The following is a 23,272-nucleotide window of genomic DNA, read 5'->3' on the forward strand; positions in this document are numbered from 1 at the left end:
AGTACTGAGCAGGAGACAGCCACAGGATATAGTGCTTTGAAGAGAGATAAGAAAACACTGCAGATATATGCGTCCAGCTCAAATTTAATGAATAGGGTTTACATCCACTTTAACCACATCAATACCGGGCACCTATACACCTTCCCGCCCAGGACATTTTTCAGCGCTGTCACAATTTGAATGACAATTGCGCAGTCATGCTACACTGTACCCAAACAAATTTTTTTATAATTTTCTTCCCACAAATAGAGCTTTCTTTTGGTGGTATTTGATCACCACTGCGGTTTTTATTATTTGCTAAACAAACTAAAAAACACCAACATTTAAAAAAAAATGTTGTTTCTGCTATAAAATTTTGTTTTCTCCTTCACTGACTGGCACTAATGGGCACCAATGAGGCAGCACTGATGGGCACTGATTAGGTGGCACTGATAAGGTGGCACTAATGAGGCAACACTAATATGTAGAATTGATGGGCACTGATAGGCGGCACTGATATGCAGCACTGATTGGTACCGATAGGCAGCACTGATATGCAGCACTGATAGGCGGCACTGATAGTTGGCACCGATTGGTAAGTGGCACTGATAGGCAGCACTGATGGACACTGATAGGTGGCATTGATGGGCACTGACGGACACTGATAGGTGGCACTGATAGGCAGCACTGATGAGGAGGTACTGACAGGCATTACTGATGGGCATCTGAAGGGCACTGACAGGCATTACTGATGGGGCACTGACTGGCAGCTGATGGGCACTGATTGGCATTGCTGTGGCATAACTGATGGGGGCTGTGCTGATAATCAATGTGCTGATTAGCAGACCCCCCCCCCCCCCAAAAAGGAGAGCTGCCGATAGGCTCTCCCGGTCAACGTGAACCAAGGAAAGCCATTTGCTGGCACTTCCTGGTTCACGCTGTTATCAGCTGTGATTGGTCACAGCTGATCATGTGGTAAGGAGTCTCCGTCAGAGTATCCCTACCTAGATCGGAGTTGCGGTATGTAAGACTGACACACCACAACACCGATCGCCACGGGCGATAGCAGTATACAAATACCTCAATGATGATCCCAGAAGGAAACTTTTCAGTCTCAGGGAGTATAAGAAGACACGGGGCCAAACATTGAGATTGGAGGAGAAGCGGTTTAACCTTAAGTTGTGTAGGGGGATTCTTCACTGTCAGGGAGATAAGGATGTGAAACTCTCTTTCACAATTGGTGGTGGCATCGGGGAGTATTGATATTTTTAAAAGACTTTTGGACGATCATCTTAGTGAACACAATATATAGGGAGATGGGAGATGATTATCAACATTGACAAACATATATCTACACAGGTTGAACTGGATGGACTATTGTCTTTATTCAACCTTACCTATTATGAACTTATGAAACTGACACTGATACCAATTTAAAAAATGCCTTTTATTTTTTATTTTAAATCCTGCCCAAAATATACTGACCATGACCTTCTGCGCTTACTTGACCCTGGTACTGACCTAGATCAAGCCTTGTACTATGTACATCCAAAGAGTGAACCCTTAATCACAAGCTGATAGCAACAGCAGCAGCCATCAGCCTGTGTGAGATTTGTTCAGCCGGTGACTGGCTTTAAAGTGAAAGTGATGCAGCAGCACCATAGCTGCCGATCACTTTTACACAGCCTGCAGCGCTGTGCCTCCCCCCCCCCCGCTGGTGGGCCCCCTCCTCCCGTGGTTCCTAGGCTGTACTGCAACACATACACTGGCTGGGGGAGACTGCAGTGAGACTGAGGCAAATCCATGTCTCAGACGGCATTCACACTGTCTGCTGCTATTTTTAGTGCCGTTTTACCATCGGATTTGCGGCGCATTTCGACCGCTAGCGGGCGAGAAAGGGTTAAAATATGCTGCAATAGCGGCGTTTTGCCGGTGGTATACCTGCCCTGCCCCATTGATTTCAATGGGGAGCAGCAGTGGAGGAGCGGTAAACACAACGCTCCTTCACCGCTCCAAAGAAGCTTCTGGCAGGACTTTTCCTGACGTCCTGAAAGCGCACCGCTCCGGTGTGAAAGCCCTCGGGCTTTCACACTGGAGACAATGGTGCAGCAGTTTGAGGGCGGATTGCAGGTGCTATTTCTAACGCTATAGCGCCTGCAAAACGCCCTCGGTATGAAAGGGCTCTTAATCTCACTTGCAAACAATGAAATCAGAAGTGATGTCACTTCTGTTTGCAAAAATTTGCAACTACCCTTTTATTTTACAGGGCCTCTGCTTTCAGAAAATATAATCTGGGGGTTTAATAAATTTTGTTGCCAAAAATTAAGATTCTTACATGTATGCGAAAAAAATAAAAAAAATTGGCATGGAGCCGAACTGGTTAAAGACAGCCAACAGCTAACAGCACTGTACTGGAGCGGTTAACTGGTTTGCTACATCTAGGTCTCCCTCAGCATAGTGTTGTACCCAGTATTTATTTTGTGATCTCATAATATATTTTCTTCCTGCCACAGATATACCTAAATAAAACGTTTGTATCCTTTCTTAATGGATTTAGTCATTTCCTTACTCGCACTGTGCTTTAGCAGCACGGATAACATGTTTGGCCTCCTTTTGTCTGCTTTCATACTATACTATCTACTATATTAGCTTTCCTTAACCTTTTTACCCCACGGAAACCCCACAATTGTCATGCCTTCTGTGTCTTCCCTTATAGAGAACAAAAAAAAAAAGTGGTGTCATGTTCCTGGCTCTGCCAAGTGGTTTTGGACCTTTAACTATGCATGCTGCAGTAGATGGGAGGGCAGTTGGGCACAGCTCAAGGAACACCTAGCAATCTGAGGAAGAACCCTAGGGTTCTGTGGAGCCCTGATAGACAATGACTATATTATATGCTGATATTTTTGCTTCACTATCCTGCTTACCTTTGTAGTGAACCGTATTGTTTTTTCCTTCCATCTACTCTTACTAATGTGCCTGACATATAAATCTAGTTGCCTCCAGGATGGTAGAGTTTAATAGTTAATTATTTTTTTTGTTAGAATATCACCAATTTCACCAAAATGCATCCTTTCGCAAAATCTCAAGCACATGTATATCATTTTTCAGTTTTTGTTCTAATATCAAACCAAAGACATCCGCAATCACTAGAACCAACATTTTCTCCCAACTCAACATGAGACAATCGATCCCCACTTCTCAGTAATATGTCTAGAATATGATCTCCTCTGTTTGGACTTTTTAGTAACTGTATTAGAGAAACCCCTTTCAGTTCTTCCAACAGATCTCTGCCATTGTTAGCAAGCACAATTTGAAAATTTAGGGGATCCAATGAAGTAATGACAGATGAATACCCCACAAATACACAGCCCAAAGCAAAATTAAAGAGGAGGGAAGACCAATTTCCCTATGGTCCAAAAGCAGTTCCAAGCCTGATTAGACAATATAAATGGAGTGCTCAATGATGAGACAGCAACACATATATGGTTTGAATTCCCAGCACAAAAAAATGCAGCTGCACATACTCATGAAATTGAGAGGTCAGAATAATAGCCACAGCCCTGATCCCGACACTCAACAAATGATCCCCAAACATCCCAAGCAATGCAGGGCTGTCACACAAAGAACATCAGTATAGAAAAACTGGGAAATCGTGCACTCTTTGGCAGACTAGAGAGACTTCCAGGATTTTCAGTTTCTGCATGAATCTACTAATGCTTGTGACTGGAGATTTACTATTTTTTTTAAAGACCTTGCATAAATCTACCAGCAAGAGTTGATAGTACAAATTCTTCAAATTCCAACAGAAAATCCAGCAGAGAGGAAGGAGATACCCATTCTCCTGAGGACACACAGTGTAACTGTAAGACATGAAGAAGGAGGGGTTATAGCCTTAAAGGAGCTGACCTTTAGTGCTTGCCTCTAGGACTTCTCTAGAGCCCCTCCCATCCTCTGGAACTCCCTGCCCCGGTATGTCCGGTCATCTCCTACCCTGCCCACCTTTAGGAGATCCCTAAAAACTCATTTATTCAGGGAAGCCTATCCCACACACACACACCTAAGAACTGTATCCGAGCCACCCCCATCAGACCATCCCCCGCAGCTATTATCTTCTGTATAACCTCCCCCTCCCTTTAGAAAGTAAGCTCCACGAGCAGGGCCCTCCTGTCCCCCCTCTACATTGTAAAGCGCTGTGAAAACTGTTGGCGCTATATAAATCGTGTATAATAATAATATCGAACCCAGTGTTTATTTCTGCTGTAGGTGGCAGTATAACCCTACCCTGCTTAACCGGTTCCCGACCAGCGCACGACGATGTACGTCGACAGAATGGCACGAGCAGGCATATTGGCGTACAGGTACGTCCAATATTCAATGCCGCCCTGCCATCGGGAGCGCACCACCGCCGGCGCGCTCCCGCGCTGGTCGGGACCCCCGTGAGTCCGGTCGCGGGACCCGCGGACTCGATCGCCGCAGGCATCCCCGCGATCGTCTCATGGGACGGCTGAATGGAGGAAATGCCGTGTAAACAGCATTTCTCCATTCTGCCTAGCAACTAGTGACGCTGATCTCTGCTCCATGTGATTGGAGCAGAGATCAGTGTTCACTAAATGAAAGCCCAACCCCCCCACAGTTAGTAACACGCCCCTAGGAACACTTAACCCCTACACTGCCACCCACTGGTTAACCCCTTCACTGCCAGTGTCATTTACACAGGAATCACTGCATTTATATAGCAGTGATTACTGTATAAATGACAATGGTCCCAAAAATGTGTCAAAAATGTCCGATGGGTCCCCCACAATGTCGCAGTCACAATAAAAATACTAGTAAAAAAAAAAAAAAAAAAAATTATTTATAAAAATGCTATAAAACTATCCCTATTTGTAAACGCTATAACTTTTGCGTAAACCAATCAATAATCACTTATTGCGATTTTTTTTTTACCAAAAATATGTAGAAGAATACGTATCGGCCTAAACTGAGGGAAAAAAATGTTTTTTATATATATTTTTGGGGGATATTTATTATAACAAAAAGTAAAAAATAATGTGTTTTTTTCAAAATTGTCGCTCTATTTTTGTTTGTAGCGCAAAAAATAAAAACCGCAGGGGTGATCAAATACCACCAAAAGAAAGCTCTATTTGTGAGAAAAAAAGGACGTCAATTTTGTTTGGGAGCCACGTCGCACGACCGCGCAATTGTCAGTTAAAGCGACGCAGTGCCGAATCGCAAAAAGTGGTCTGGTCTTTGACCAGCAAAATGGTCCGGTCTATAAGTGGTTAATATCATCAAAAAATAAAAGGATGGTAGAGAAGGAGAGCTCATATCAAAAACATTTAGCCAATTAAAACAGAATCTGCATTCACAAACATCTACTGTACCCCATGATTTTAGGCATTTTCAATATGCCTGTAGGGTTTATTCAGCAACTGAATGAAGTGCTATTTAGTCCCTTTTATGTCTACTAAATACACTTCTACAAACCAGGCCGACTTTCTGCTTTTATCTGCCTGATCTGAATTTTAACTATTGTCAAGCAGCTTTCTAATTCATAAGTGAAATGTCTGTAATCTTTTACTATCATACAAATAGTAAGGCCTCCTAACGAGACCTGGGGTGCACATGCAGGCAATCAATTTTTGTTGTCTCCAGATTACTAATATGACATTAATACTGATCAGTTCTGCCTAGAAACAAACTATTTGACGACTGAAGTCACAGAATGATAGAAAAATGTCACACTGGGATATCAGCGAAAAGGCTATGGCAAACAAGAACTCTTGGTTACTATGACCTACCGTATCTTATTACTCTGTATTCATATGGCAATTCCCACTGGGTTTAATAAACTTTATAAACAAACCTACTGTAAAGCCAGAAATGAACAGAGCAAGATGCAAACTACATGGGCACAGGTAAGCACATAACAAGAGTGTTTTCAACTTTATAAACTATATACTCCTTTATAAAATGTATTTATCAAGTACGGGGTATTATAGCTTAAAACGTTTATACAATTTTATTGAGGGAAAAAACAAAACAACCCCCTCTGTGTGATCAATGAACATTGCAGGGTTTTCAAAATTCCTGCCTTTTGTTGCTGCCTTTTAGTTTCACCAGACTGATCACATACTGACTCTGAATGGGAGGGTCCGGACCATTATTAATCAGCTGATGCACTTTCTGTGTTCTAATGAGGTGTCTACAATGTCTGCATCCCTTTAAACATGATTAAACCTCAGATTTGTATCTTAGTGCAGATTTCTGGGAAATTCAGTGAGCCAATCACACAGGCAGGAAATTACATTTTTGGAGATGTTCTGTACACCAACTGTAAACAAAACACCTCCAGGTTTTCGATATTGCATTGAATTTTAAAGAAAATTACAATGCTACAAATTGAAAAGGAAAGGTCATTTTAAATGAAAGTGCTTATAAAGGAAAAACATTTCTTACCTTAATGCATTCTATGCATTAGGGTAAAAAAAAAAAAAATTCCCAGAAGTGCTATTGTCAACTCACCTTCTTAAAGGAGAAGTACAGCCAAATCTCATTTGGCTGTACTTCTCCTGTGGATCACAAGAGTGCAGTTTGTCCTGCACTCCTGTCACCCATTTTCTGCAGACAGCAGGCTGAAGCCCGCTGTCGGCTGATGTCACAGGGGGACGGTTCTGGGCAAAGAGAAAGATTGCAACCATATGGTAGGGATCCACCCACATGCCTGGTACAGCATCCGGATCAGCCTCTCAACAAGCCGCTGACCTGGCCACTCCTATCCCCTCCACAGCCAGGCCCTCCAGTGAGTGCAGGGGGGCATAGCAGACAGTGGTGACTGATAGTCCAGGGAGCTCTGAGAACCGAGCAATCGGTGGTGTCAGCCTTAGAGCTGGCAGAGGACAGATGCTGCATCCACCTAGGTAAGTATGAATCTAAAAAAAAAAAAAAAAAAGTCCCATACTTCTCTCTTTTAAACTACACTTTTAAATAATTATCGAAGTCCTGTATCGATTCAATGCTGTACCCATTTGCCACAGTGCTGGTTCTCTGTTCCCGCTCTCACCTGGTACAGAGGCAGCAGTGGGAGCCATTGGCTTCTGCCGCTGTCAATCAAATCTTGTGAGGAGGTGGGGGGGTGGGGCAGGGACGAGCCACACAGTGTGTGTCTATGGATGCACACAGCCTTGCTCAGGGGTGAGCCTGCAGGTGTGCTACCATAGGAAGTGGAGAAGAGGAGGAGCCAAGAACACCAGAAAAAAAAAAGTGGAGTCTTGTCTGAAGGGTCACTTTAATTGAGTAGTTTACTCACATACAGTGCCTTGAAAAAATATTTATACCCCTTGAAATTTCCCACATTCTGCCATGTTACAACCAAACACATAAGACCCCTTTCACACTGGGGCATTTTTCAGGCGCTTTAGCATTAAAAAAAAGCGGGAAGGGGCGTTTTAGGAGCGGTGTATTCACCGCTCCAAAAGCGCTGCAAAGAAGCTGCTTGCAGGACTTCTTTGACGCCCTGCCAGCGCAGCGCCTCAGAGTGAAAGCACTTGGGCTTTTACAATGGGATTGCAGTTGCAGCTTCTTTCAGGCGCTTTACAGGCGCTTATTTTAACACTAAAGTGCCTGAAAAATACCACAGTGTGAAAGGGGTCTCAGTGTAAAAGCACTTAGGCTTTCATATTGGGATTGCAGATGAGGCTTCTTTCAGGCGCTTTACAGGCGCTTTTTCAATGCTAAAGCGCCTAAAAAATGCCTGAAAAACGCCCCAGTGTGAAAGGGGTCTTTGTATTTTATTGGGACTTTATGTGATAGGTCAACACAAAGTGGCACATACAGTATCTCACAAAAGTGAGTACACCGATCACATTTTTGTAAATGTTATTATATATTTTCATGTGACAACACTGACACACTTTGCTACAATGTAAAGTAGTGAGTGTACAGCTTGTATAACAGAGTAAATTTGCTGTTTCCTCAAAATAACTTAACATACAGCCATTAATGTCTAAACCACTAGCTACAAGAGTGAGTAGACCCCTAAGTGAAAATGTCCAAATTGGGCCCAATTAGCCATTTTCCCTCCCCGGTGTCATGTGACTTGTTAGTGTTACATGGTCTCAGGTGTGAATGGGAAGCAGGTGTGTTAAATTTGGTCTGATCGCTTTCACTCTCTCATACTGGTCACTGGAAGTTCAAAATGGCACCTCATGGCAGAGAACTCTCTGAGGATCTGTAAAAAAAAAAGAATTGTTGCTCTACATAAAGATGGCCTAGTCTATAAGAAGATTGCCAAGACCTTGAAACTGAGCTGCAGCATGGTGGCCAAGACAATAGAGGACAGCTTCCACTCCGAACAGGCCTTGTCATGGTCGACCAAAGGATTACTGGAACCATGTCCTTTGGTCTGATGAGACCAAGATAAATTTATTTAGTTCAGATGTCAAGTGTCAAGCGTGTGTGGCGGCAACCAGGTGAGGAGTACAAAGACAAGTGTGTCTACAGTCAAGCATAGTGGTGGGAATGTAATGAACTAGGACTGCATCAGTGTTGTCACATGAAAAGGTATAATAAAATATTTCCAAAAATGTGAGGGGTGTACTCACTTTTGTGAGATACTGGAAGGAAAATCATAAAAAAAAGCATTTGTATTCAGCTCCCCAATACTTTGTAGAACCACCTTTTGCTGCAATTACATGTCTCTGCCAGCTTTGCACATCTAGAGAGTGACATTTTTGCCCATTCTTCTTTGCAAAATAGTTCAAGCTCTGTCAGATTGGATGAAGAGCTTCTGTAAACAGCAATTTTAAAGTCTTGCCACAGATATTCAATTAGATTTAGTTCTGGACTTTGACTGGGCCATTCTAACAAATTAATATACTTTGATCTAAACCATTCCATTGTAGCCCTGGCTGTATGTTTAGGGTCGTTGTCCTGCTGGAAGGTGATCCTCCACCCCAGTCTCAAGTATTTTGCAGATTCTAACAAGTTTTCTTCTGAGATTGCCCTGCATTTGACTCCATCCATCTTCCCATCAACTCTGACCAGCTCCCCTGTCCCTGCTAAAGAAAAGCATCCCCACAACATGATGCTGCCACCACCATGTTTCACAGTGGGGATGGTGTGTCCAGGGTGATGTGCAATGTTAGTTTTCCGCCACACATAGCATTTTTCTTTTAGGTATTTTGCTTTTAAGTTCAATTTTGGTCTCATCTGACCAGAGCACCTTCTTCCACATGTTTGCTGTGTCTCCCACATGGCTTCTTGCAAACGGGACTTCTTATGGCTTTCTTTCAACAATGGCTTTCTTCTTGCCACTGTTTCATAAAGGTCAGATTTGTGGAGTGTACGACTAATAGTAGGGTTGCACCGATACCACTTTATTAAGACCTAGTACAAGTACCAATACTTTTTTCAAGTGTGACAGTGGATTGTGTAATTTATTTTTATTTTGCTGGGGAGTGGAAAATGTCAGTGTTTTTTTTTTTATTACAATTTTACCTTTGAAATATTTATTAAATTTTTTTATTATTATTATTATTTATTTTATTTTTTATAATCAGCCCTGTTGGAGGGCTTTGGTGAGATATCAGAGGTCTAAACAGACCCCTGACACCCCCCCCCCTTTGAGACAGAGAAACGGATTCCCCATTCCCATTCTCTGTAGCTTCAGCTGCACTGAAAATGAATGGACAGGAGACAGCAGCTCCTCTACATTCATAAACCGAGACAGCATAAACAGGGTTTATGCTGCTCAGTTATGAATGGACAGAGTCAGTACTCTGAGTACTCCTTCCTTTTCTGAGAGTCAGAAAAGGAAGGAGCGGGAAAAAACATATTTACTGGCTCCTTCCTCCACTCTCCATCCTGACAGATCTGGGACAGGGGGACCGGAGGAGGACAGAGGGAGACCGGAGGAGCACAGAGGACATGGAGCGGGACTGGAGGAGCTCGAAGGACATGGAGCGGGACCAGAGGAGCATGGAAGACATGAAGGGGGACCGGAGGAGCACAGAGGACATGGAGGGGGACTGGAGGAGCATGGACGACACAGAGGGGGACTGGAGGAGGACCAGAGGAGCACAGAGAGAGGGATCAGCGGAACACACAGAGGTGGACACGAAGAAGGACACAGGGGACAGTCAGGGGTGATCGGTGCGGTGGTGGGGGGAGTTACAAGCACCGATCTCCCTGTATAGATTTCAATAAAGCAACTGAAAGCTGCAGGGTGCCGCAGTGATCACCCTTGATTGCCCAGCTATCGGTTCAAGCATCGGAGCATTTGCACAAGTACAAATACTCATGCAAATGCTTTGTATCTAGTATCATTATCGGTGCATCCCTAAATAGTTGTCCTGTGGACAGAGTCTCCCACCTGAGCTGTGGATCTCTGCAGCTCCTCTAGAGTTACCATGGACCTCTTAACTGCTTCTCTGGTGACTGCTCTCCTTTCCCGGCCTGTCAGTGTAAGTGGGTGGCCATGTCTTGGTAGGTTTGCAGTTGTGCTTGAGATTTTATTATTTTTATAACCTAACCCTGCTTTAAACTTCTGCACAGCTTTATCCCTGACCTGTCTGGTGTGTTCCTTGGCCTTCATGATGCTGTGTGTTCACTAAGGTTCTCTAACAAACCTCTAAGGGCTTCACAGAACAGCCGTATTTATACTGAGATTAAATTACACACAGGTGTACTATATTTACTAATTAGATGACTTCTGAAGGCAATTGGTTCCACTAGATTTTAGTTAGGGGTATCAGAGTAAAGGGGGCTGAACACAAATGCACACCACACTTTTCACATATTTATTTGTAAAAAATGTTGAAAACTATTTATCATTTTCCTTCCACTTCACAATTGTGTGCCACTTTGTGTAGGTCTATCACATAAATTCCCAATAATATACATTTAGGTTTTTGGTTGTAACATGACAAAATGTGGAAAATGTCAAGGGGTATGAATACTTTTTCAAGGCACTGTAACTCTTAGAATATGTGTAAATGGTGGCTACACAATCCCTGCTGTTTTTAGTTAATTAAATGTAAATCTGAAAGTCATCTTTTAATGTAATTTATTATTTGCCAGCAATTTAAGATAGAATTAATCTAAAATGTATTCTTTTTTAGTTTTGGAGTAGAGAAGGATTAGGACATCTGTCAAGGTTTTACTGCTGTGTCTGTTAGGAATATTTTCACTCACTTACAGTCAGAGAAACAGGAATCTCCACACTAAGGGCACAGAAATCAATGAAAGTATGTCAGTAAAACCTCTGACAGATTTTTATTACCGTCTGTCTCCCGGTTGCAATGACTCCCTTCAATTCCTGTGTGGTCACCAAATAGGAGGACAAATCTCCCCAGCAGGGACCTAGACAGCAATAAAACTTGAGAGATGCTCTTCTCCAGCCCTACTTGGTTTATATAAATAAATTCATATTATTAAATATAAATACAAGTTTAAATCAGAATTCCACTATAAACTGTGATTAGGAATTTAACAGCCAAAAGTACACCTATAGTCACAGTCACCAGAAATATTATCAAAGATACATCCACTTTTGGCTAAAAACTAGACTCTAAAGTAGGATAAACACCTCTAATTCTGATCTAGATGTTAACTTTGTAAATTATATAATTATGTAAATTCTAAAAAGGTAGAAGCAATATTTTAAAAGATGTAAATCCTTACTGAAAAATATTGGTTTACACTTGTTATCTGTAAAATTATTTTATTTGAGTCTATTAAATGACCTAGTGGGGTTAATTCTAAGACAAGAGAGTTATACTGCTAGCTTCAGGAGATTGGACACTAGCAAAACTTCTACCCCATCATGTTCGAGTTTTGTGGAAAAGCATTAGTGGAGCGGATCATACAGCCAGAGGGATGGGACTTATGTCCCTAGTCAACTTCAAGAAAAAGATTTTACAATAAGTACAAAAATCCTGTTTTCTTTATTGTTTATTAGGGCAGTGGTCTCCAACCTTTTGGACCACTAAACTCACAATTTTGAACCTCGCACTCTGCATCACATTGCTGCCTTACACAAACGCATAATTGAATCTCACTTCCTTATCCAGCTATGTGCTCAAGCTCCGTGCTCCCTCCCAGTCTGCCATCAGAAGTCCCCTCTTTCTTTACCTCCTGATCTCTGCACTGCTCAGCATGCATTGAGAACAACACTGGAAACAACAATTGGTGGATACATCCACCACAATGTTGAGTTGTGGCAGAACCTCTAGGGACCACCAACATTTTCTTGTAGACCATCAGTGGTCCAGGGACCACTGGTTGCCGAGCGTTGCATTAGGAGACATACAGTTCATTCTGGGATGATAGAGAGATGTCTAGCAGTCCAAATTGGTTGCAAGCAACACAGCAAACACAAAGCTAAGAAGCCTAAAGCACCTTGCATCTGATGGCATCAGAAGAGGTCTGAACATCCATCTCATAAAACTTAGCAAACATCCAAACAGAATACCAGCCTAGCAAATCTAAGAAACAGATACCTGATGCCAAAAGGCCCAAGAGGTACCCACGTATCTAGCGGAGTGGCCCTGACACGAAAAGGTGGAACCTTGTTCTAAAACCTAAAAGCTTCAGTGATGAACCTAATTAAAGTGATTCTAAAGGCAATTGTTAAAAAACATTTTTTAAATAAAAAACATGCCACATTTGCCTTCTCTGTGCAATGGCTGGCTCTGTGTTGTCCATAAGAGATGTGTCCATGCATCCGAGATACGTTTGAGCCAAGTGGAAGCAAAGGCTAACAGGCACCCCCCACCCACTATGAGAAGTGTGGGCTTCTCCTCATTTCGCAGAGGACATCTCACAGGCTTGGAGATTTTGGGATCCAACCTTGTGGTGGAACTACAGTATGTTTCAAGCTTGGCTTTGGATCTAGAGGTCTCACAGAAATGAAAGGAACTCTTCTTAGCTTCCAAGGTAGAAGATTTTCCAGTGTCCAAGTCTCAGAAGTCGATTAACTAAAACTGCAGAGTACAAAATCTGCAGCTGTGCATGGTTGTCAATCAGCTTCTAACTTCAGCTTGTTCAACTAGGCTTTGAGCCGTTACCTCCGCCGAGCAAGGGCAGCCACTGGTGAAGCTCGGGAGAAGCGCTGCCCACCCTAGATGGGATAAGTGCACCAGACCCACCCGACTGGCCGGGGGAGTGTTACTGTTTGCCGCCCCCCCCCAAAAAAAAATTACCACCAGCCGCCACTGCCAGTCACTATACAAAACAGGTTTCAGTAGTGAGTGTACTAGGGATATTTGAAGTTTTGGCAGTCTGAAGGTTGATAGAGCTCAGACTGGTAACTTTAGAAAATTCAGACGCAGGCTGCTCCAGCTCTAGGCATGTGCATGCTTCGTCAATAAGGGCTGGAATGGCATCCCTAAGGCTAGGAGCACTGCCATCTAACTAAGATTCCTCAGGTGCAAACTCATCCAAGCAGGATAGGTTACACGCCTCTTCCAGCAGAGCATACGGAGGTAGCCTCTATAGGAGAATGAGAAAAAAGGATACTTAAGCTCCCTGAGTTCCGTGGAGAGCTATCAAGAAAGTGATTTTAGCCATAAAGTCTGATATGGTCAAAGAAAACCCCTCTCTAGGTAACATTGTAAGGAAGCAGGGAGACTTTGGCTTGTCGCAGAGAAGTGCGGTAGCAGTAGTTCTGGTAGAAATGTAGGAGGAGATGCAGCACATGTGCAGTAAAAGTTACACATGAGGTGTCATGGCCAGAGCTCTGGGAATTAACTGTGTGGGGCGCAAAATTGCAGACAGTAGCACAAAAAGAACACATCATGGTTCAGAAGGGCAAAACACTGTGACTTTTCAAAGCAGCTGACAGAGACAGGTATTGGTACTCAATAACAGTAAATATCTTAACGAGCACAGGATTACCAATAAATAAATAAAAAAAACTCTGCCAGTAAAAGAACTAAAATAAAATCTTATTTTAGTTCTTTTACTGGCAGAGGTTTTTTTTATTTATTTTTTACGTGTTAATTTTCATGCACATGCTGAACTGCATATTTTACTTTAAAATCCTGAAAACATTTGACATTTTCTAAAAGCAGAGACCCTGTACAATAAAATGGTGGTGGTTACAATGTTTTCATACTATATATGAGCAATTGTTTGTCAAACCCATATTTTGAGTAAAAAATAAAATAAAAAATACATTGAAATCAGTTTTAATGCACACAATATAATCCCACATTTTTGGTAAAATATAAAAGATGATATTGCATTGGGTAAATCGATTCCAAACATGTAAAGCCTTAAAACTGTGCATGCCTGTGAAACAACAGCACTCAAAATTGTCCATAGGCGGCTCTTCAAAAGCCATTTACACCTCATCAGTTTAGAGTTACCAGTGAATTATGGCAATAGACGTATTGCTTTCACTCCAGTATGCATGTTTTTTTATTTAAATTTTTTTCTTTTTTTTACTTAAAGCGTTTGTACTGTACCATGTACTTGTATGAGAATATCTCCTGTTCTCTTTGTATTGCTTCCTTTATGTGAAATTCCTGGTGTTCCTGATAGTCACTTTGCTTTCCTATTAGATACTGACCGCACTAAGAAGGAGAACACACGGTGGCCCGTTCTCTAGTTATGCTGGGAACTCACCCTGCTCTCCTCCAATGATCAGACCTGTTCTGACATGCCCCCGCAGCACAGTCATTCACTGGGAAGCTCAGGATGCTACTATTTTTCCTCCCCCAGCTCTTATGCAGCTCAGAACAGAGGGAATATGATCACTTATAAAAAAAGGGGAAAAAGGTATTTATATTGTATTTTTATATCTATACACAAATGTTTTATGTTTTGCCTTTCATTTTTACTTTAAATATCTTGTTTTACAAGGTGATCCTTTACAATCACTTTAACTTCATTGCTATAATGAAGGGGCTGATGAGCTTCCTACCTGATAGCATAGCGGTCTGTTTATAAACCAGGCCATTTGGGTCTATTATGAATTTTAAGGGGGATCCTATGAAAAAAAAAGGGCAGGGGGTCTCTCCATATTCTATACCAGACCCTTTGACATAGATTTTAAGGGGGCACCAAATCCAAACCAGACCATTATCCGAGTATGCAGCCTGGGTGGCCAAGAAAGGGGGATGGAGTGTGGGCTCCCCGATCCTAAACCATATTAGGCATCATCTCCCAGTCCCGAACACCACAAAATAGATAAAGGGGCTGTTTCTCCATGTGACGTAATTAACCATATATTAACATGACATCACAGGAACCCCAGCATTATGAATGATGTAGATCAGTATCACTGGAAAACATGATTGACGGTGGATTTACATTGTTGAACTTTTTTGTTTTTAATTAAAGGACTTGTTAAAATGTGTTTGTTTATTTGGCATTGACTTCTTTTTTTGTGAATGAGCAGGGGCAGCTAGTATCTGGGGTCCCCTTATATATATTAGATTCTGATTCCGAAAAGCCCCCCCGCCCACAACCACCGAGCCACGGTTGTTGGGAAGAAGCCCTTGTCATCAACATGGGGCATGACGCTTTGCCAGGGGGTCCTTTTTGTCGTAGCCCACAATCACGGGTTCATTAATAACAGTTCATTACTGCTGATCAAGCTACTGAAGACTGCTGAAGACTAAAATAACATAATAAATAAATAAATAAATAAATAAAATAAAGGAAAAAAAAGCGGTTTTCTTTTTTCATGTCAGACATGGTGTCCGTGACATCACTAAGCTTTCAACTTTTGGTTGTCACGGCTCCATGATTACTTTGCACAAAGTATTTCCTCATAGGTATCTGTTTAATGTTATTTTAGTCTTCACTACTAGGTATAATTTTACTATATATGTATATGTATCCACATGGGATCACGAAGCCCTGTTTTTTGTACTGATTCTACTTTGTTATAAATTGATTGTTATAAGGATGGTGTGTATAATCTAGAAGAAGTAAATGTGAGCCCAATATGAGATTGAGCAGTGTGCATATGCACATTGTAGCTTGATCAGCAGTAATGAACTAACTGTGAATAATGAACCTGTGATCGTGGGCTACGACAAAATGGTGGCTACCGTCACTATAAATAGCATGAAATTTGCATCAGTCAATCATATCTCCCAGAGGAAGTCACGAGGTGTGACGAAACCGGTAGGAGGAGTTTGGCTGACTGATGCACAAGGAACTAGGAAGTGCTGTGGAGAAAATAGGACAGAACAAATGCTGTACGCCAGGACTGCAGACCAGAGTACAGGTGACCATTTCATCCCTTCACACCAGCACAGCTTATTGCAGTTTTTAAACATATGTAATGTGAGTAAAATGTGATGCGTTTTTAGTTGCCATTAAAATTTTTTTAAACGGAATTACACTATTGCATGCCTCTATTATTTCCTGTATGCATATGAGGTGATCTTTGAAAATACCAGACGGAAGTTGTGGCTTTATTCATCAGCATTCTTACCAGGAGGTGGAGTGAATATGGGATCTGCATTTACCATTAACCAACCACTATATGGATGTCGAGCATCTAAGCTGTTACCATTCACTACAGGCTTGTTTTTAAAGCCCTTAAGGTGAGGGCACACCTGAAGGGGGAGAGTGCACATTGCATGACGACACCATTTGTTTCACCTTTTTTCTTGCTTATCATTTTTGAGGACTGTGCATAACTCACACTGAGCACTTGCACCTTTTTTATCTGCTTATAAGCACCTGCACTTTAATTAGAGATAATTTACTTAATTATCTTATTATTTATTTCATAGTATAATTTTTTTAATGTTTTAGTATATTGCAAACATTTTTAGTGCCGCACATTGGGTATATATGTTCACATTGTCATATTTTGAGAAAGTGGTGAGTGCTGGCAGCTATTTTATAGTATATTTTATAGTATTTTTTATTTATTTATTTTCTTTGTGGTTTTTTAATACTTTTTGTTTTTTGAGTTTTTCGTTTTTGGCAGCTCACAAGGTTTATATACATACACATTTTTATATTCAAGATGCTACGACTAAGGCTGTAAACGTGTCAGCTGGTTTGCTTGTCACTTTTTGTGACTAACCATTAAAATCGCTATATAGACTACAGAGTTGCCGGCTCAATCCTTTTACTTGGTCCTGTGAAGGTACTCTCTCAAGTTGAGGGCATGTGGCCTAATATGGTTGAGGGGGGGGGGGGAAGGCTGGTCCCCCCTTTCCTGGCAACCCAGGCTGCATGCTAGGATAAGGATCTGGTATAGATTTTGAAGGGGACCTCATCTTTTTATTTTTTTTTGTGTTGAGGTTCCCCCTTAAAATCCACACCAGACTCGAAGGGTGTAGTATGGAATTTGGTGGGGATCCATTGCCATTTTTTTTAAACTATCCTTGTTGTTTGTTTACTTCCACCTGTCAGTTGGGATCCCTGGCTGACAGTTGAATATAAGGAAGGAGAAAAGAAAGTAGGAATGGTGCTACCCTCTAGTTTGCTAAGAAAAATTATACTAATCATGGTGCTTTATATTAATAATGAGATGAAAAATAGAATATACAAATGGTAAAATAGGTAAAATAAATAAATATGACCAATTAATTTATCTTACACCACGGTACTGTGTTGGACCCTCTGGCGGGTATAAGTGGACTGGGTTGTTTATAACCCCTTAGCCCTTGTACACATGGTCGGAAATTCCGACGGAAAATGTCCGATCGGACCATGTTGTCGGATAATCCGACCGTGTGTGGGCTCCATCGGAATGTCCGACCAACAAAGTTTGAGAGCTGGATATAAAATTTTCCGACTTGATGTTTGTAGAGAATTCCGATCGGACAAAGTGCCACGCATGCCCAGATCAAATTACGAGACCAAAGCTATTGGCTACTAGACTGAACGTAGTCCCATCGTAACGAATGAATGTCATCACGTTCCAAACTACCGGATTTTCTGACAACTTTGTCCGACTGTGTGTAACACCAGTTTCGGACAAAATCCGACGGATTTTGTTGTCGCAATGTCTGACCATGTGTACAAGGGCTAAGGTGGTATAAGTAGACTTCAAAGAATTACCTACTACTTTTTGTATATATGTGTCTCATAAATAAAACCTAATTTTATGTTGTAAGTATAACGTGTGTTAGACCCTCTGTGCTGAAAAATTTAAAAAATGAAAGTAAAGAGTTGCTATGCCAAAAAAAGTTTTGAGTAATCAAAGCAAATTATAGTGCTTGAGGATTAATAAAAATCCCTTAATAAACAACGCCTCTTTCTTTGATAGTGATTGTCAGATAGTGATAAAAATAGTGGTACAATTATATGAACCTAAAAATTAATCCTCATAACCAAAATAACCAGTTTAGACAATTTGCAAATCATGCAATCAACCACAAGGTGTAAAAAAAAATCCATAAACCCTATAAATCTTTTAGACATGTTAGACCCTCTGAAAAAAAAAAAAAAAAAAAAAAAAAAAAATATATATATATATATATATATATATAGTATTTACACATAACGTAAATATCTGAAGCAAGTATTATTATATAAAACCAATTTAGACATAAATATATAAGTTGTAAAAAAAAAAGTATCTGAATTGCTTTAACGGTTATTATATAGTTCATAAACGTGCAAAAGTGTTTTGTGCACAAAATGCTGTTATTTCAGTGAAAGTGACAAGTGCCGTAGTTAATTCTTCATGTGCTGAGAGAAGTGCGCTTTTCCGTGCAGGTGATGGTTTTGCACTCACCAGATATCCTGCCCCTTTAAGGGTAGTTGCGCCTTCACAGTGTAAGCCCCTGTGTTGCTATTTGGTGCTTTTCCTGGGACCTTCTTACTTCAGCAATTATTGTCCCCCATTTATTTCATGTAAAAAAGAGGAGTATCCATAGTGTAGTATGTTGTAAACTCACGGCTTTATTGGATTAAAAATTGTGCTCTCATTTAGCAGAGCTTTAGCAAGCAGCAATACAACCGAGCTTCACCGCTCTGGACGAGAGAGGAAATGTACTGAGGCAGTTGAATATGCCAGATAAGGAGTCACTGGTAGTTAGGACGCTGGCAGGTTCTGGCTTCCTAACAATGAGGTGGAAGCTGTCACATTTACTAGTAACAATACCACTGCTAAATGCTTTGCTTCACATTGCAGCTGGAGGATCATTCTCACAAGATTCTCCATAGACTGTACATAGGGTAGTAGTCTCTGTCATATTATTTTCCTTGCTGGTGAAAAGCACTTAGCATACATTGTTAGGGTGTTAGGCTATTTTCTCTGTTGGTGAATGTTACGTTTCATTGTCAAATGTTCTTATAGCTATTATTTCTCAGGACCAAATGTTAGGAAATGTTACATTTACACGGCAAGAGACAAGGAAACTATTACACGGATATTACAAATATTATGGGTATTATTCGTTATTCTTGCACAAATGTTGAGACATTGGCAAACTGAATTTTTGATTGACTCCATAGTGCAGGTGACAAGTTCTTTTTAGGGAGGCATCAGGGGTCCGTTAGACCCCTAATGTCATATCTGCACTTTTTTGAAGCTGACTGAGCACAGATTATTCTCGATCATTTTCTTCCCCAGCCAGGGAGGCTAGAGTTTGACAGCTTTGAACCCGAAAGTAAGCAGAAGTGATCACTTCCAGGTTCATTCTTTACAGGGAAGATCAGCAAATGGATGTTTAAAAGGGTTAATGAAAGTTGTAGATTTAAGAATGTTTATAATGACTTAAAAAAAACAAAGCTAGATTTTTGTGTGAGGGCGTACATTGGCTTTAAAAAGAAAAAACTGTACTAACATAAATAGAGAGGCTAACATTACTGAACTTGTTCTAAAAATGTTAAATACTCTGTCTCTGGCTTCAGTACTTTCAGAATGACTGACCAGAGCCTAGCATGCAGCTAGTGAAAGCCTTTGGAACAACATATCAGCCAGACAACTAGAATGGCAAAAGAAAAGTCAATGGGAGGAGAGAGAAGCGCCAAGCCAATCCTTTAAACAGCTTAGGAATTTATAATCAGTATATAAGTATAAAACAACACAAAAAACGTGCGTAAAAAATGTTGAACCACTTGAAGAGTGCTAGAGTGGGTGGGACACGTGCAGTGTCACAGGAGCGCAGGACCACCTGGATGTCTCTATTGAGGAATCCACAAGCCCCGTGTGTTAGCCGAAGCTGGAGCCTCGATAAGCTTCATGGAGACATCGGCTGTGTGTCTCTGGGTGGGAGTGGTCCTGGGCTGTCAAACTGGGGAGCCACCCACACGCCACCCACACGCAATCAGAACGTGTTTCGAAGGCACGGCCTCACCGTCTTCATCGGCTAATGAAGAAGGTAAGGCCAGGCCTTCATCAGCCAATGAAGAAGGCGAGGCCTTGCCTTCAAAATGCATCATGATTGGATAGACAGTGTGTGAGCGGCTCCCCAGTTTGACAGCCCTGGACTACTCCCACTCAGAGACACACAGCTGACGTCTACATGAGGCTTATCGAGGCTCCAGCTGCGGCTAACACATGGCGCTCGTGGATCCCTCAATAGAGACTTCCCGACGGTCCTCCTGCGCTCCTGTGACACTGCACGTGGAAGCTCCCACCCGCTCTAGCACTCTGCAAGTGCTTCAACATTTTTCACGCAAGTTTTTAGTGTTGTTTTATACTTATATACTGATTAAATTCCTAAGCTGTTTAAAGGATTGGCATGGCGCTTCTCTCTCCTCCTTTTGCTTTCCTTTTGTTTACAGTGATCAGGTTCCCCAGCCCACGCCTGAAGCAGCCTCACTCCCTTTACAACCTTCATTTAGAGACTTTTTTGGAGACAAATTTTTAGGGGTTCATCCCCCAGAACTTTCAATCCACTCACCATTCACATGGTTGCACCTTCGTGTATCGGTATGCAGATGCATGCCTTTTACACTTTAGACTTTAATCTTTTTCATCAGATGGTTTAGTGCTGAACATTATACCAATATTGTGTATGTTTCCTGCTAATGTCAAAAGGAAAGTCAATGCAGCTTGTTTTTCTTAGTACAGATTTACTTTAAAGGTGGAGAACAAAATATAATAGTTCAAGCAAAATAAATACAGACAACAGCATTGTCCAAATCGGGATTCAATTTCCACAATAATTTGCTAAAACCTGTTTACATTATACCTATCTCATTTGAGTGAAAAACTCACTAGAACAATATGCTATTTGTCAGAATAGCTAAGTGGCTCCTTTTCTCGTGAACAATGTGCTAATAGTCTAGAGAGACCTTAACCGTATGTAATTGGATTTATGATTCAATGAGCTTGAATTCAGTTCACTTTTAACAGACAATAGCTTTTTTTTCTAGCTAAAATGTGCTTGCTGATGCTTAAAGGGGTTTTCCAGTTTAATATAAACATTTTTGTATCCAATACCTCCCTTGAAACGCCAGCTGTTCCCACCGCAAGATGTATAAGCCTTTTTTGATTGAATCATATGTCAGTTCTAATGGTTTGTGGTAATGGTATATGGTTGGAAACTTTTAACACTGTATTAGGGGCTCTAGGGAAAAAAAGATGTAAACAGTCCCTGAAAAAGAATGGTTAGGGATGAGATTTGAACTCTGATTGCACTTCAGGTCAAATGCTACTTCAGACCAGACTGGAGGCATCTGCACAAGAAGCTTTTTGCAGGGAAGATCCATCCAGTGCCAGGACAAGGTCATCCAGCACCCAGATTAAAGATGCCAAACTGCGCCCCCCCCCCATTCACAATGTCCAAGTTTAGGGAATCCTACACCTAACAGTCACTTGCTTGTCAAGCTCACTGCTGCTGTCACTATTTCTGTCAGCCTTGTACCAGAACAAAGGCTCCCCCATCCCTACAGTAAACTGTTGCACCCAGGGTAGCCGCACCTCCCGCCCACCCCTTGTCCTGGCCCTGGATTCACCAACCAACACTTGAATCAAAGGATCCTCTGTATATGATGCACTGATTCATTAGAATTCATTATAATCAACCAAGAGTCTCAGGTCATGCACTTGAACTAGACAGTTAAGGTCTGACAGACAAATATGGTGACAACAACAGGCTGCATAGCAAGGCCCACCAGAAAAAACAAGGCCTAAAGGATAGGTCTAAACTGTTTTTCCAGAGGGTCCTTTAACATCCTCAAGGACCGTAGGGCTTTTTGTTAAGGCAAGAAATGGCCGGATTCAAAACAGGGCCATCCATATTGTCAGGAAATGCACCTCACTAGTAGGAATGAGCCCAATGTTCGAGTCGAACGTAAATTTGACTCGAGCATCGGGTGCTCGCCTGTTCAGCGAATAATCTGGGGTGTTCGCGGCAAATTCGAAAGCCATGAAACACCCTTTAAAAGTCTATGGAAGAAATCAAAAGTGCTAATTTTAAAGGCTTATATGCATGGTATTGCCATAAAAAGTGTTTAGGGACCTGGGTCCTGCCCCAGGGGACAAGTATCAATGCAAAAAAAGTTTTAAAAACTGCAGTTTTTTCAGAAGCAGTGATTTTTATAATGCTTAAAGTGAAACAATAAAAGTGAAATATGTCTTTAAATTTCATACCTGGGGGGTGTCTATAGTATGCCCGTAAATTTGTGCAGGTTTCCCGTATTTAGAACAGTCCGAGAGCAAAATGAAATTTCTAAAAGAAAAAAAGTCATTTAAAAGTACTCACTGTTATAATGAATTGTTGGTCCCGGCAATAGACATATAAGTAATAGAAAAAAACGGCATGGGATTCCCCCACAGGGGAACCGCACGCCAAAATGTAAAAAAATAAATGGCGTGGGAGTCCCCCTTAAAATCCATACCAGAACTGAAGGTATGGATTTTAAGGGGAACCCCACGCCAAAATTAAAAAACAAATGGCTGGGGTCCCCCCAAAAATCCATAACAAACCCTTATCCGAACACGCAACCAGGCAGGCTGCAGGAAAAGAGGGCAGAGCCACATGATGGCGTTCCCGTAGCGTCAGAGGAGGAGGGGTCACTACCCCAAAGCACCCTCCCCATGTTGAGGGCATGTGGCCTGTTAAGATTCAGGAGTGGTGGCGCTCTCTCTTGCCCCCCCCCCTCTTTTCCTGTGGCCTGCCAGGTTGCGTGCTAGGATAAGGGTCTGGTATGGATTTTGAGGGGAACCCCACGCCATTTTTAAAAAAAATTTTGCACAGGGTTCCCCTTAATATCCATACCAGACCTGAAGGGCCTGGTATGGAATTTGGTAGGACCCCCACACATTTTTCCCATGCCATTTTTTTCAATGACTTTTATGTGTATTGGACCGACAATTCATTATAGCCACGAGTACTTTTAAATTACTTTTTTTTCTTTA

The 23,272-nt window shown here is 41.6% G+C and overlaps 1 protein-coding gene across 2 annotated transcripts in view; it reads right to left on the bottom strand.

Annotated features, from left to right (window-relative positions):
- Nucleotides 1-23,272, bottom strand: part of EFNA2 (ephrin A2) — a 424,854-nt gene that overhangs the window by 56,229 nt on the left and 345,353 nt on the right. The window lies entirely within an intron of this gene.

The sequence above is a fragment of the Lithobates pipiens genome, unplaced genomic scaffold (genome assembly GCF_037356315.1).
Source record: "Lithobates pipiens isolate NorthernLeopardFrog02 unplaced genomic scaffold, aLitPip1_a1.2 Scaffold_13, whole genome shotgun sequence".
In the NCBI taxonomy this organism is placed as follows: domain Eukaryota; kingdom Metazoa; phylum Chordata; class Amphibia; order Anura; family Ranidae; genus Lithobates; species Lithobates pipiens.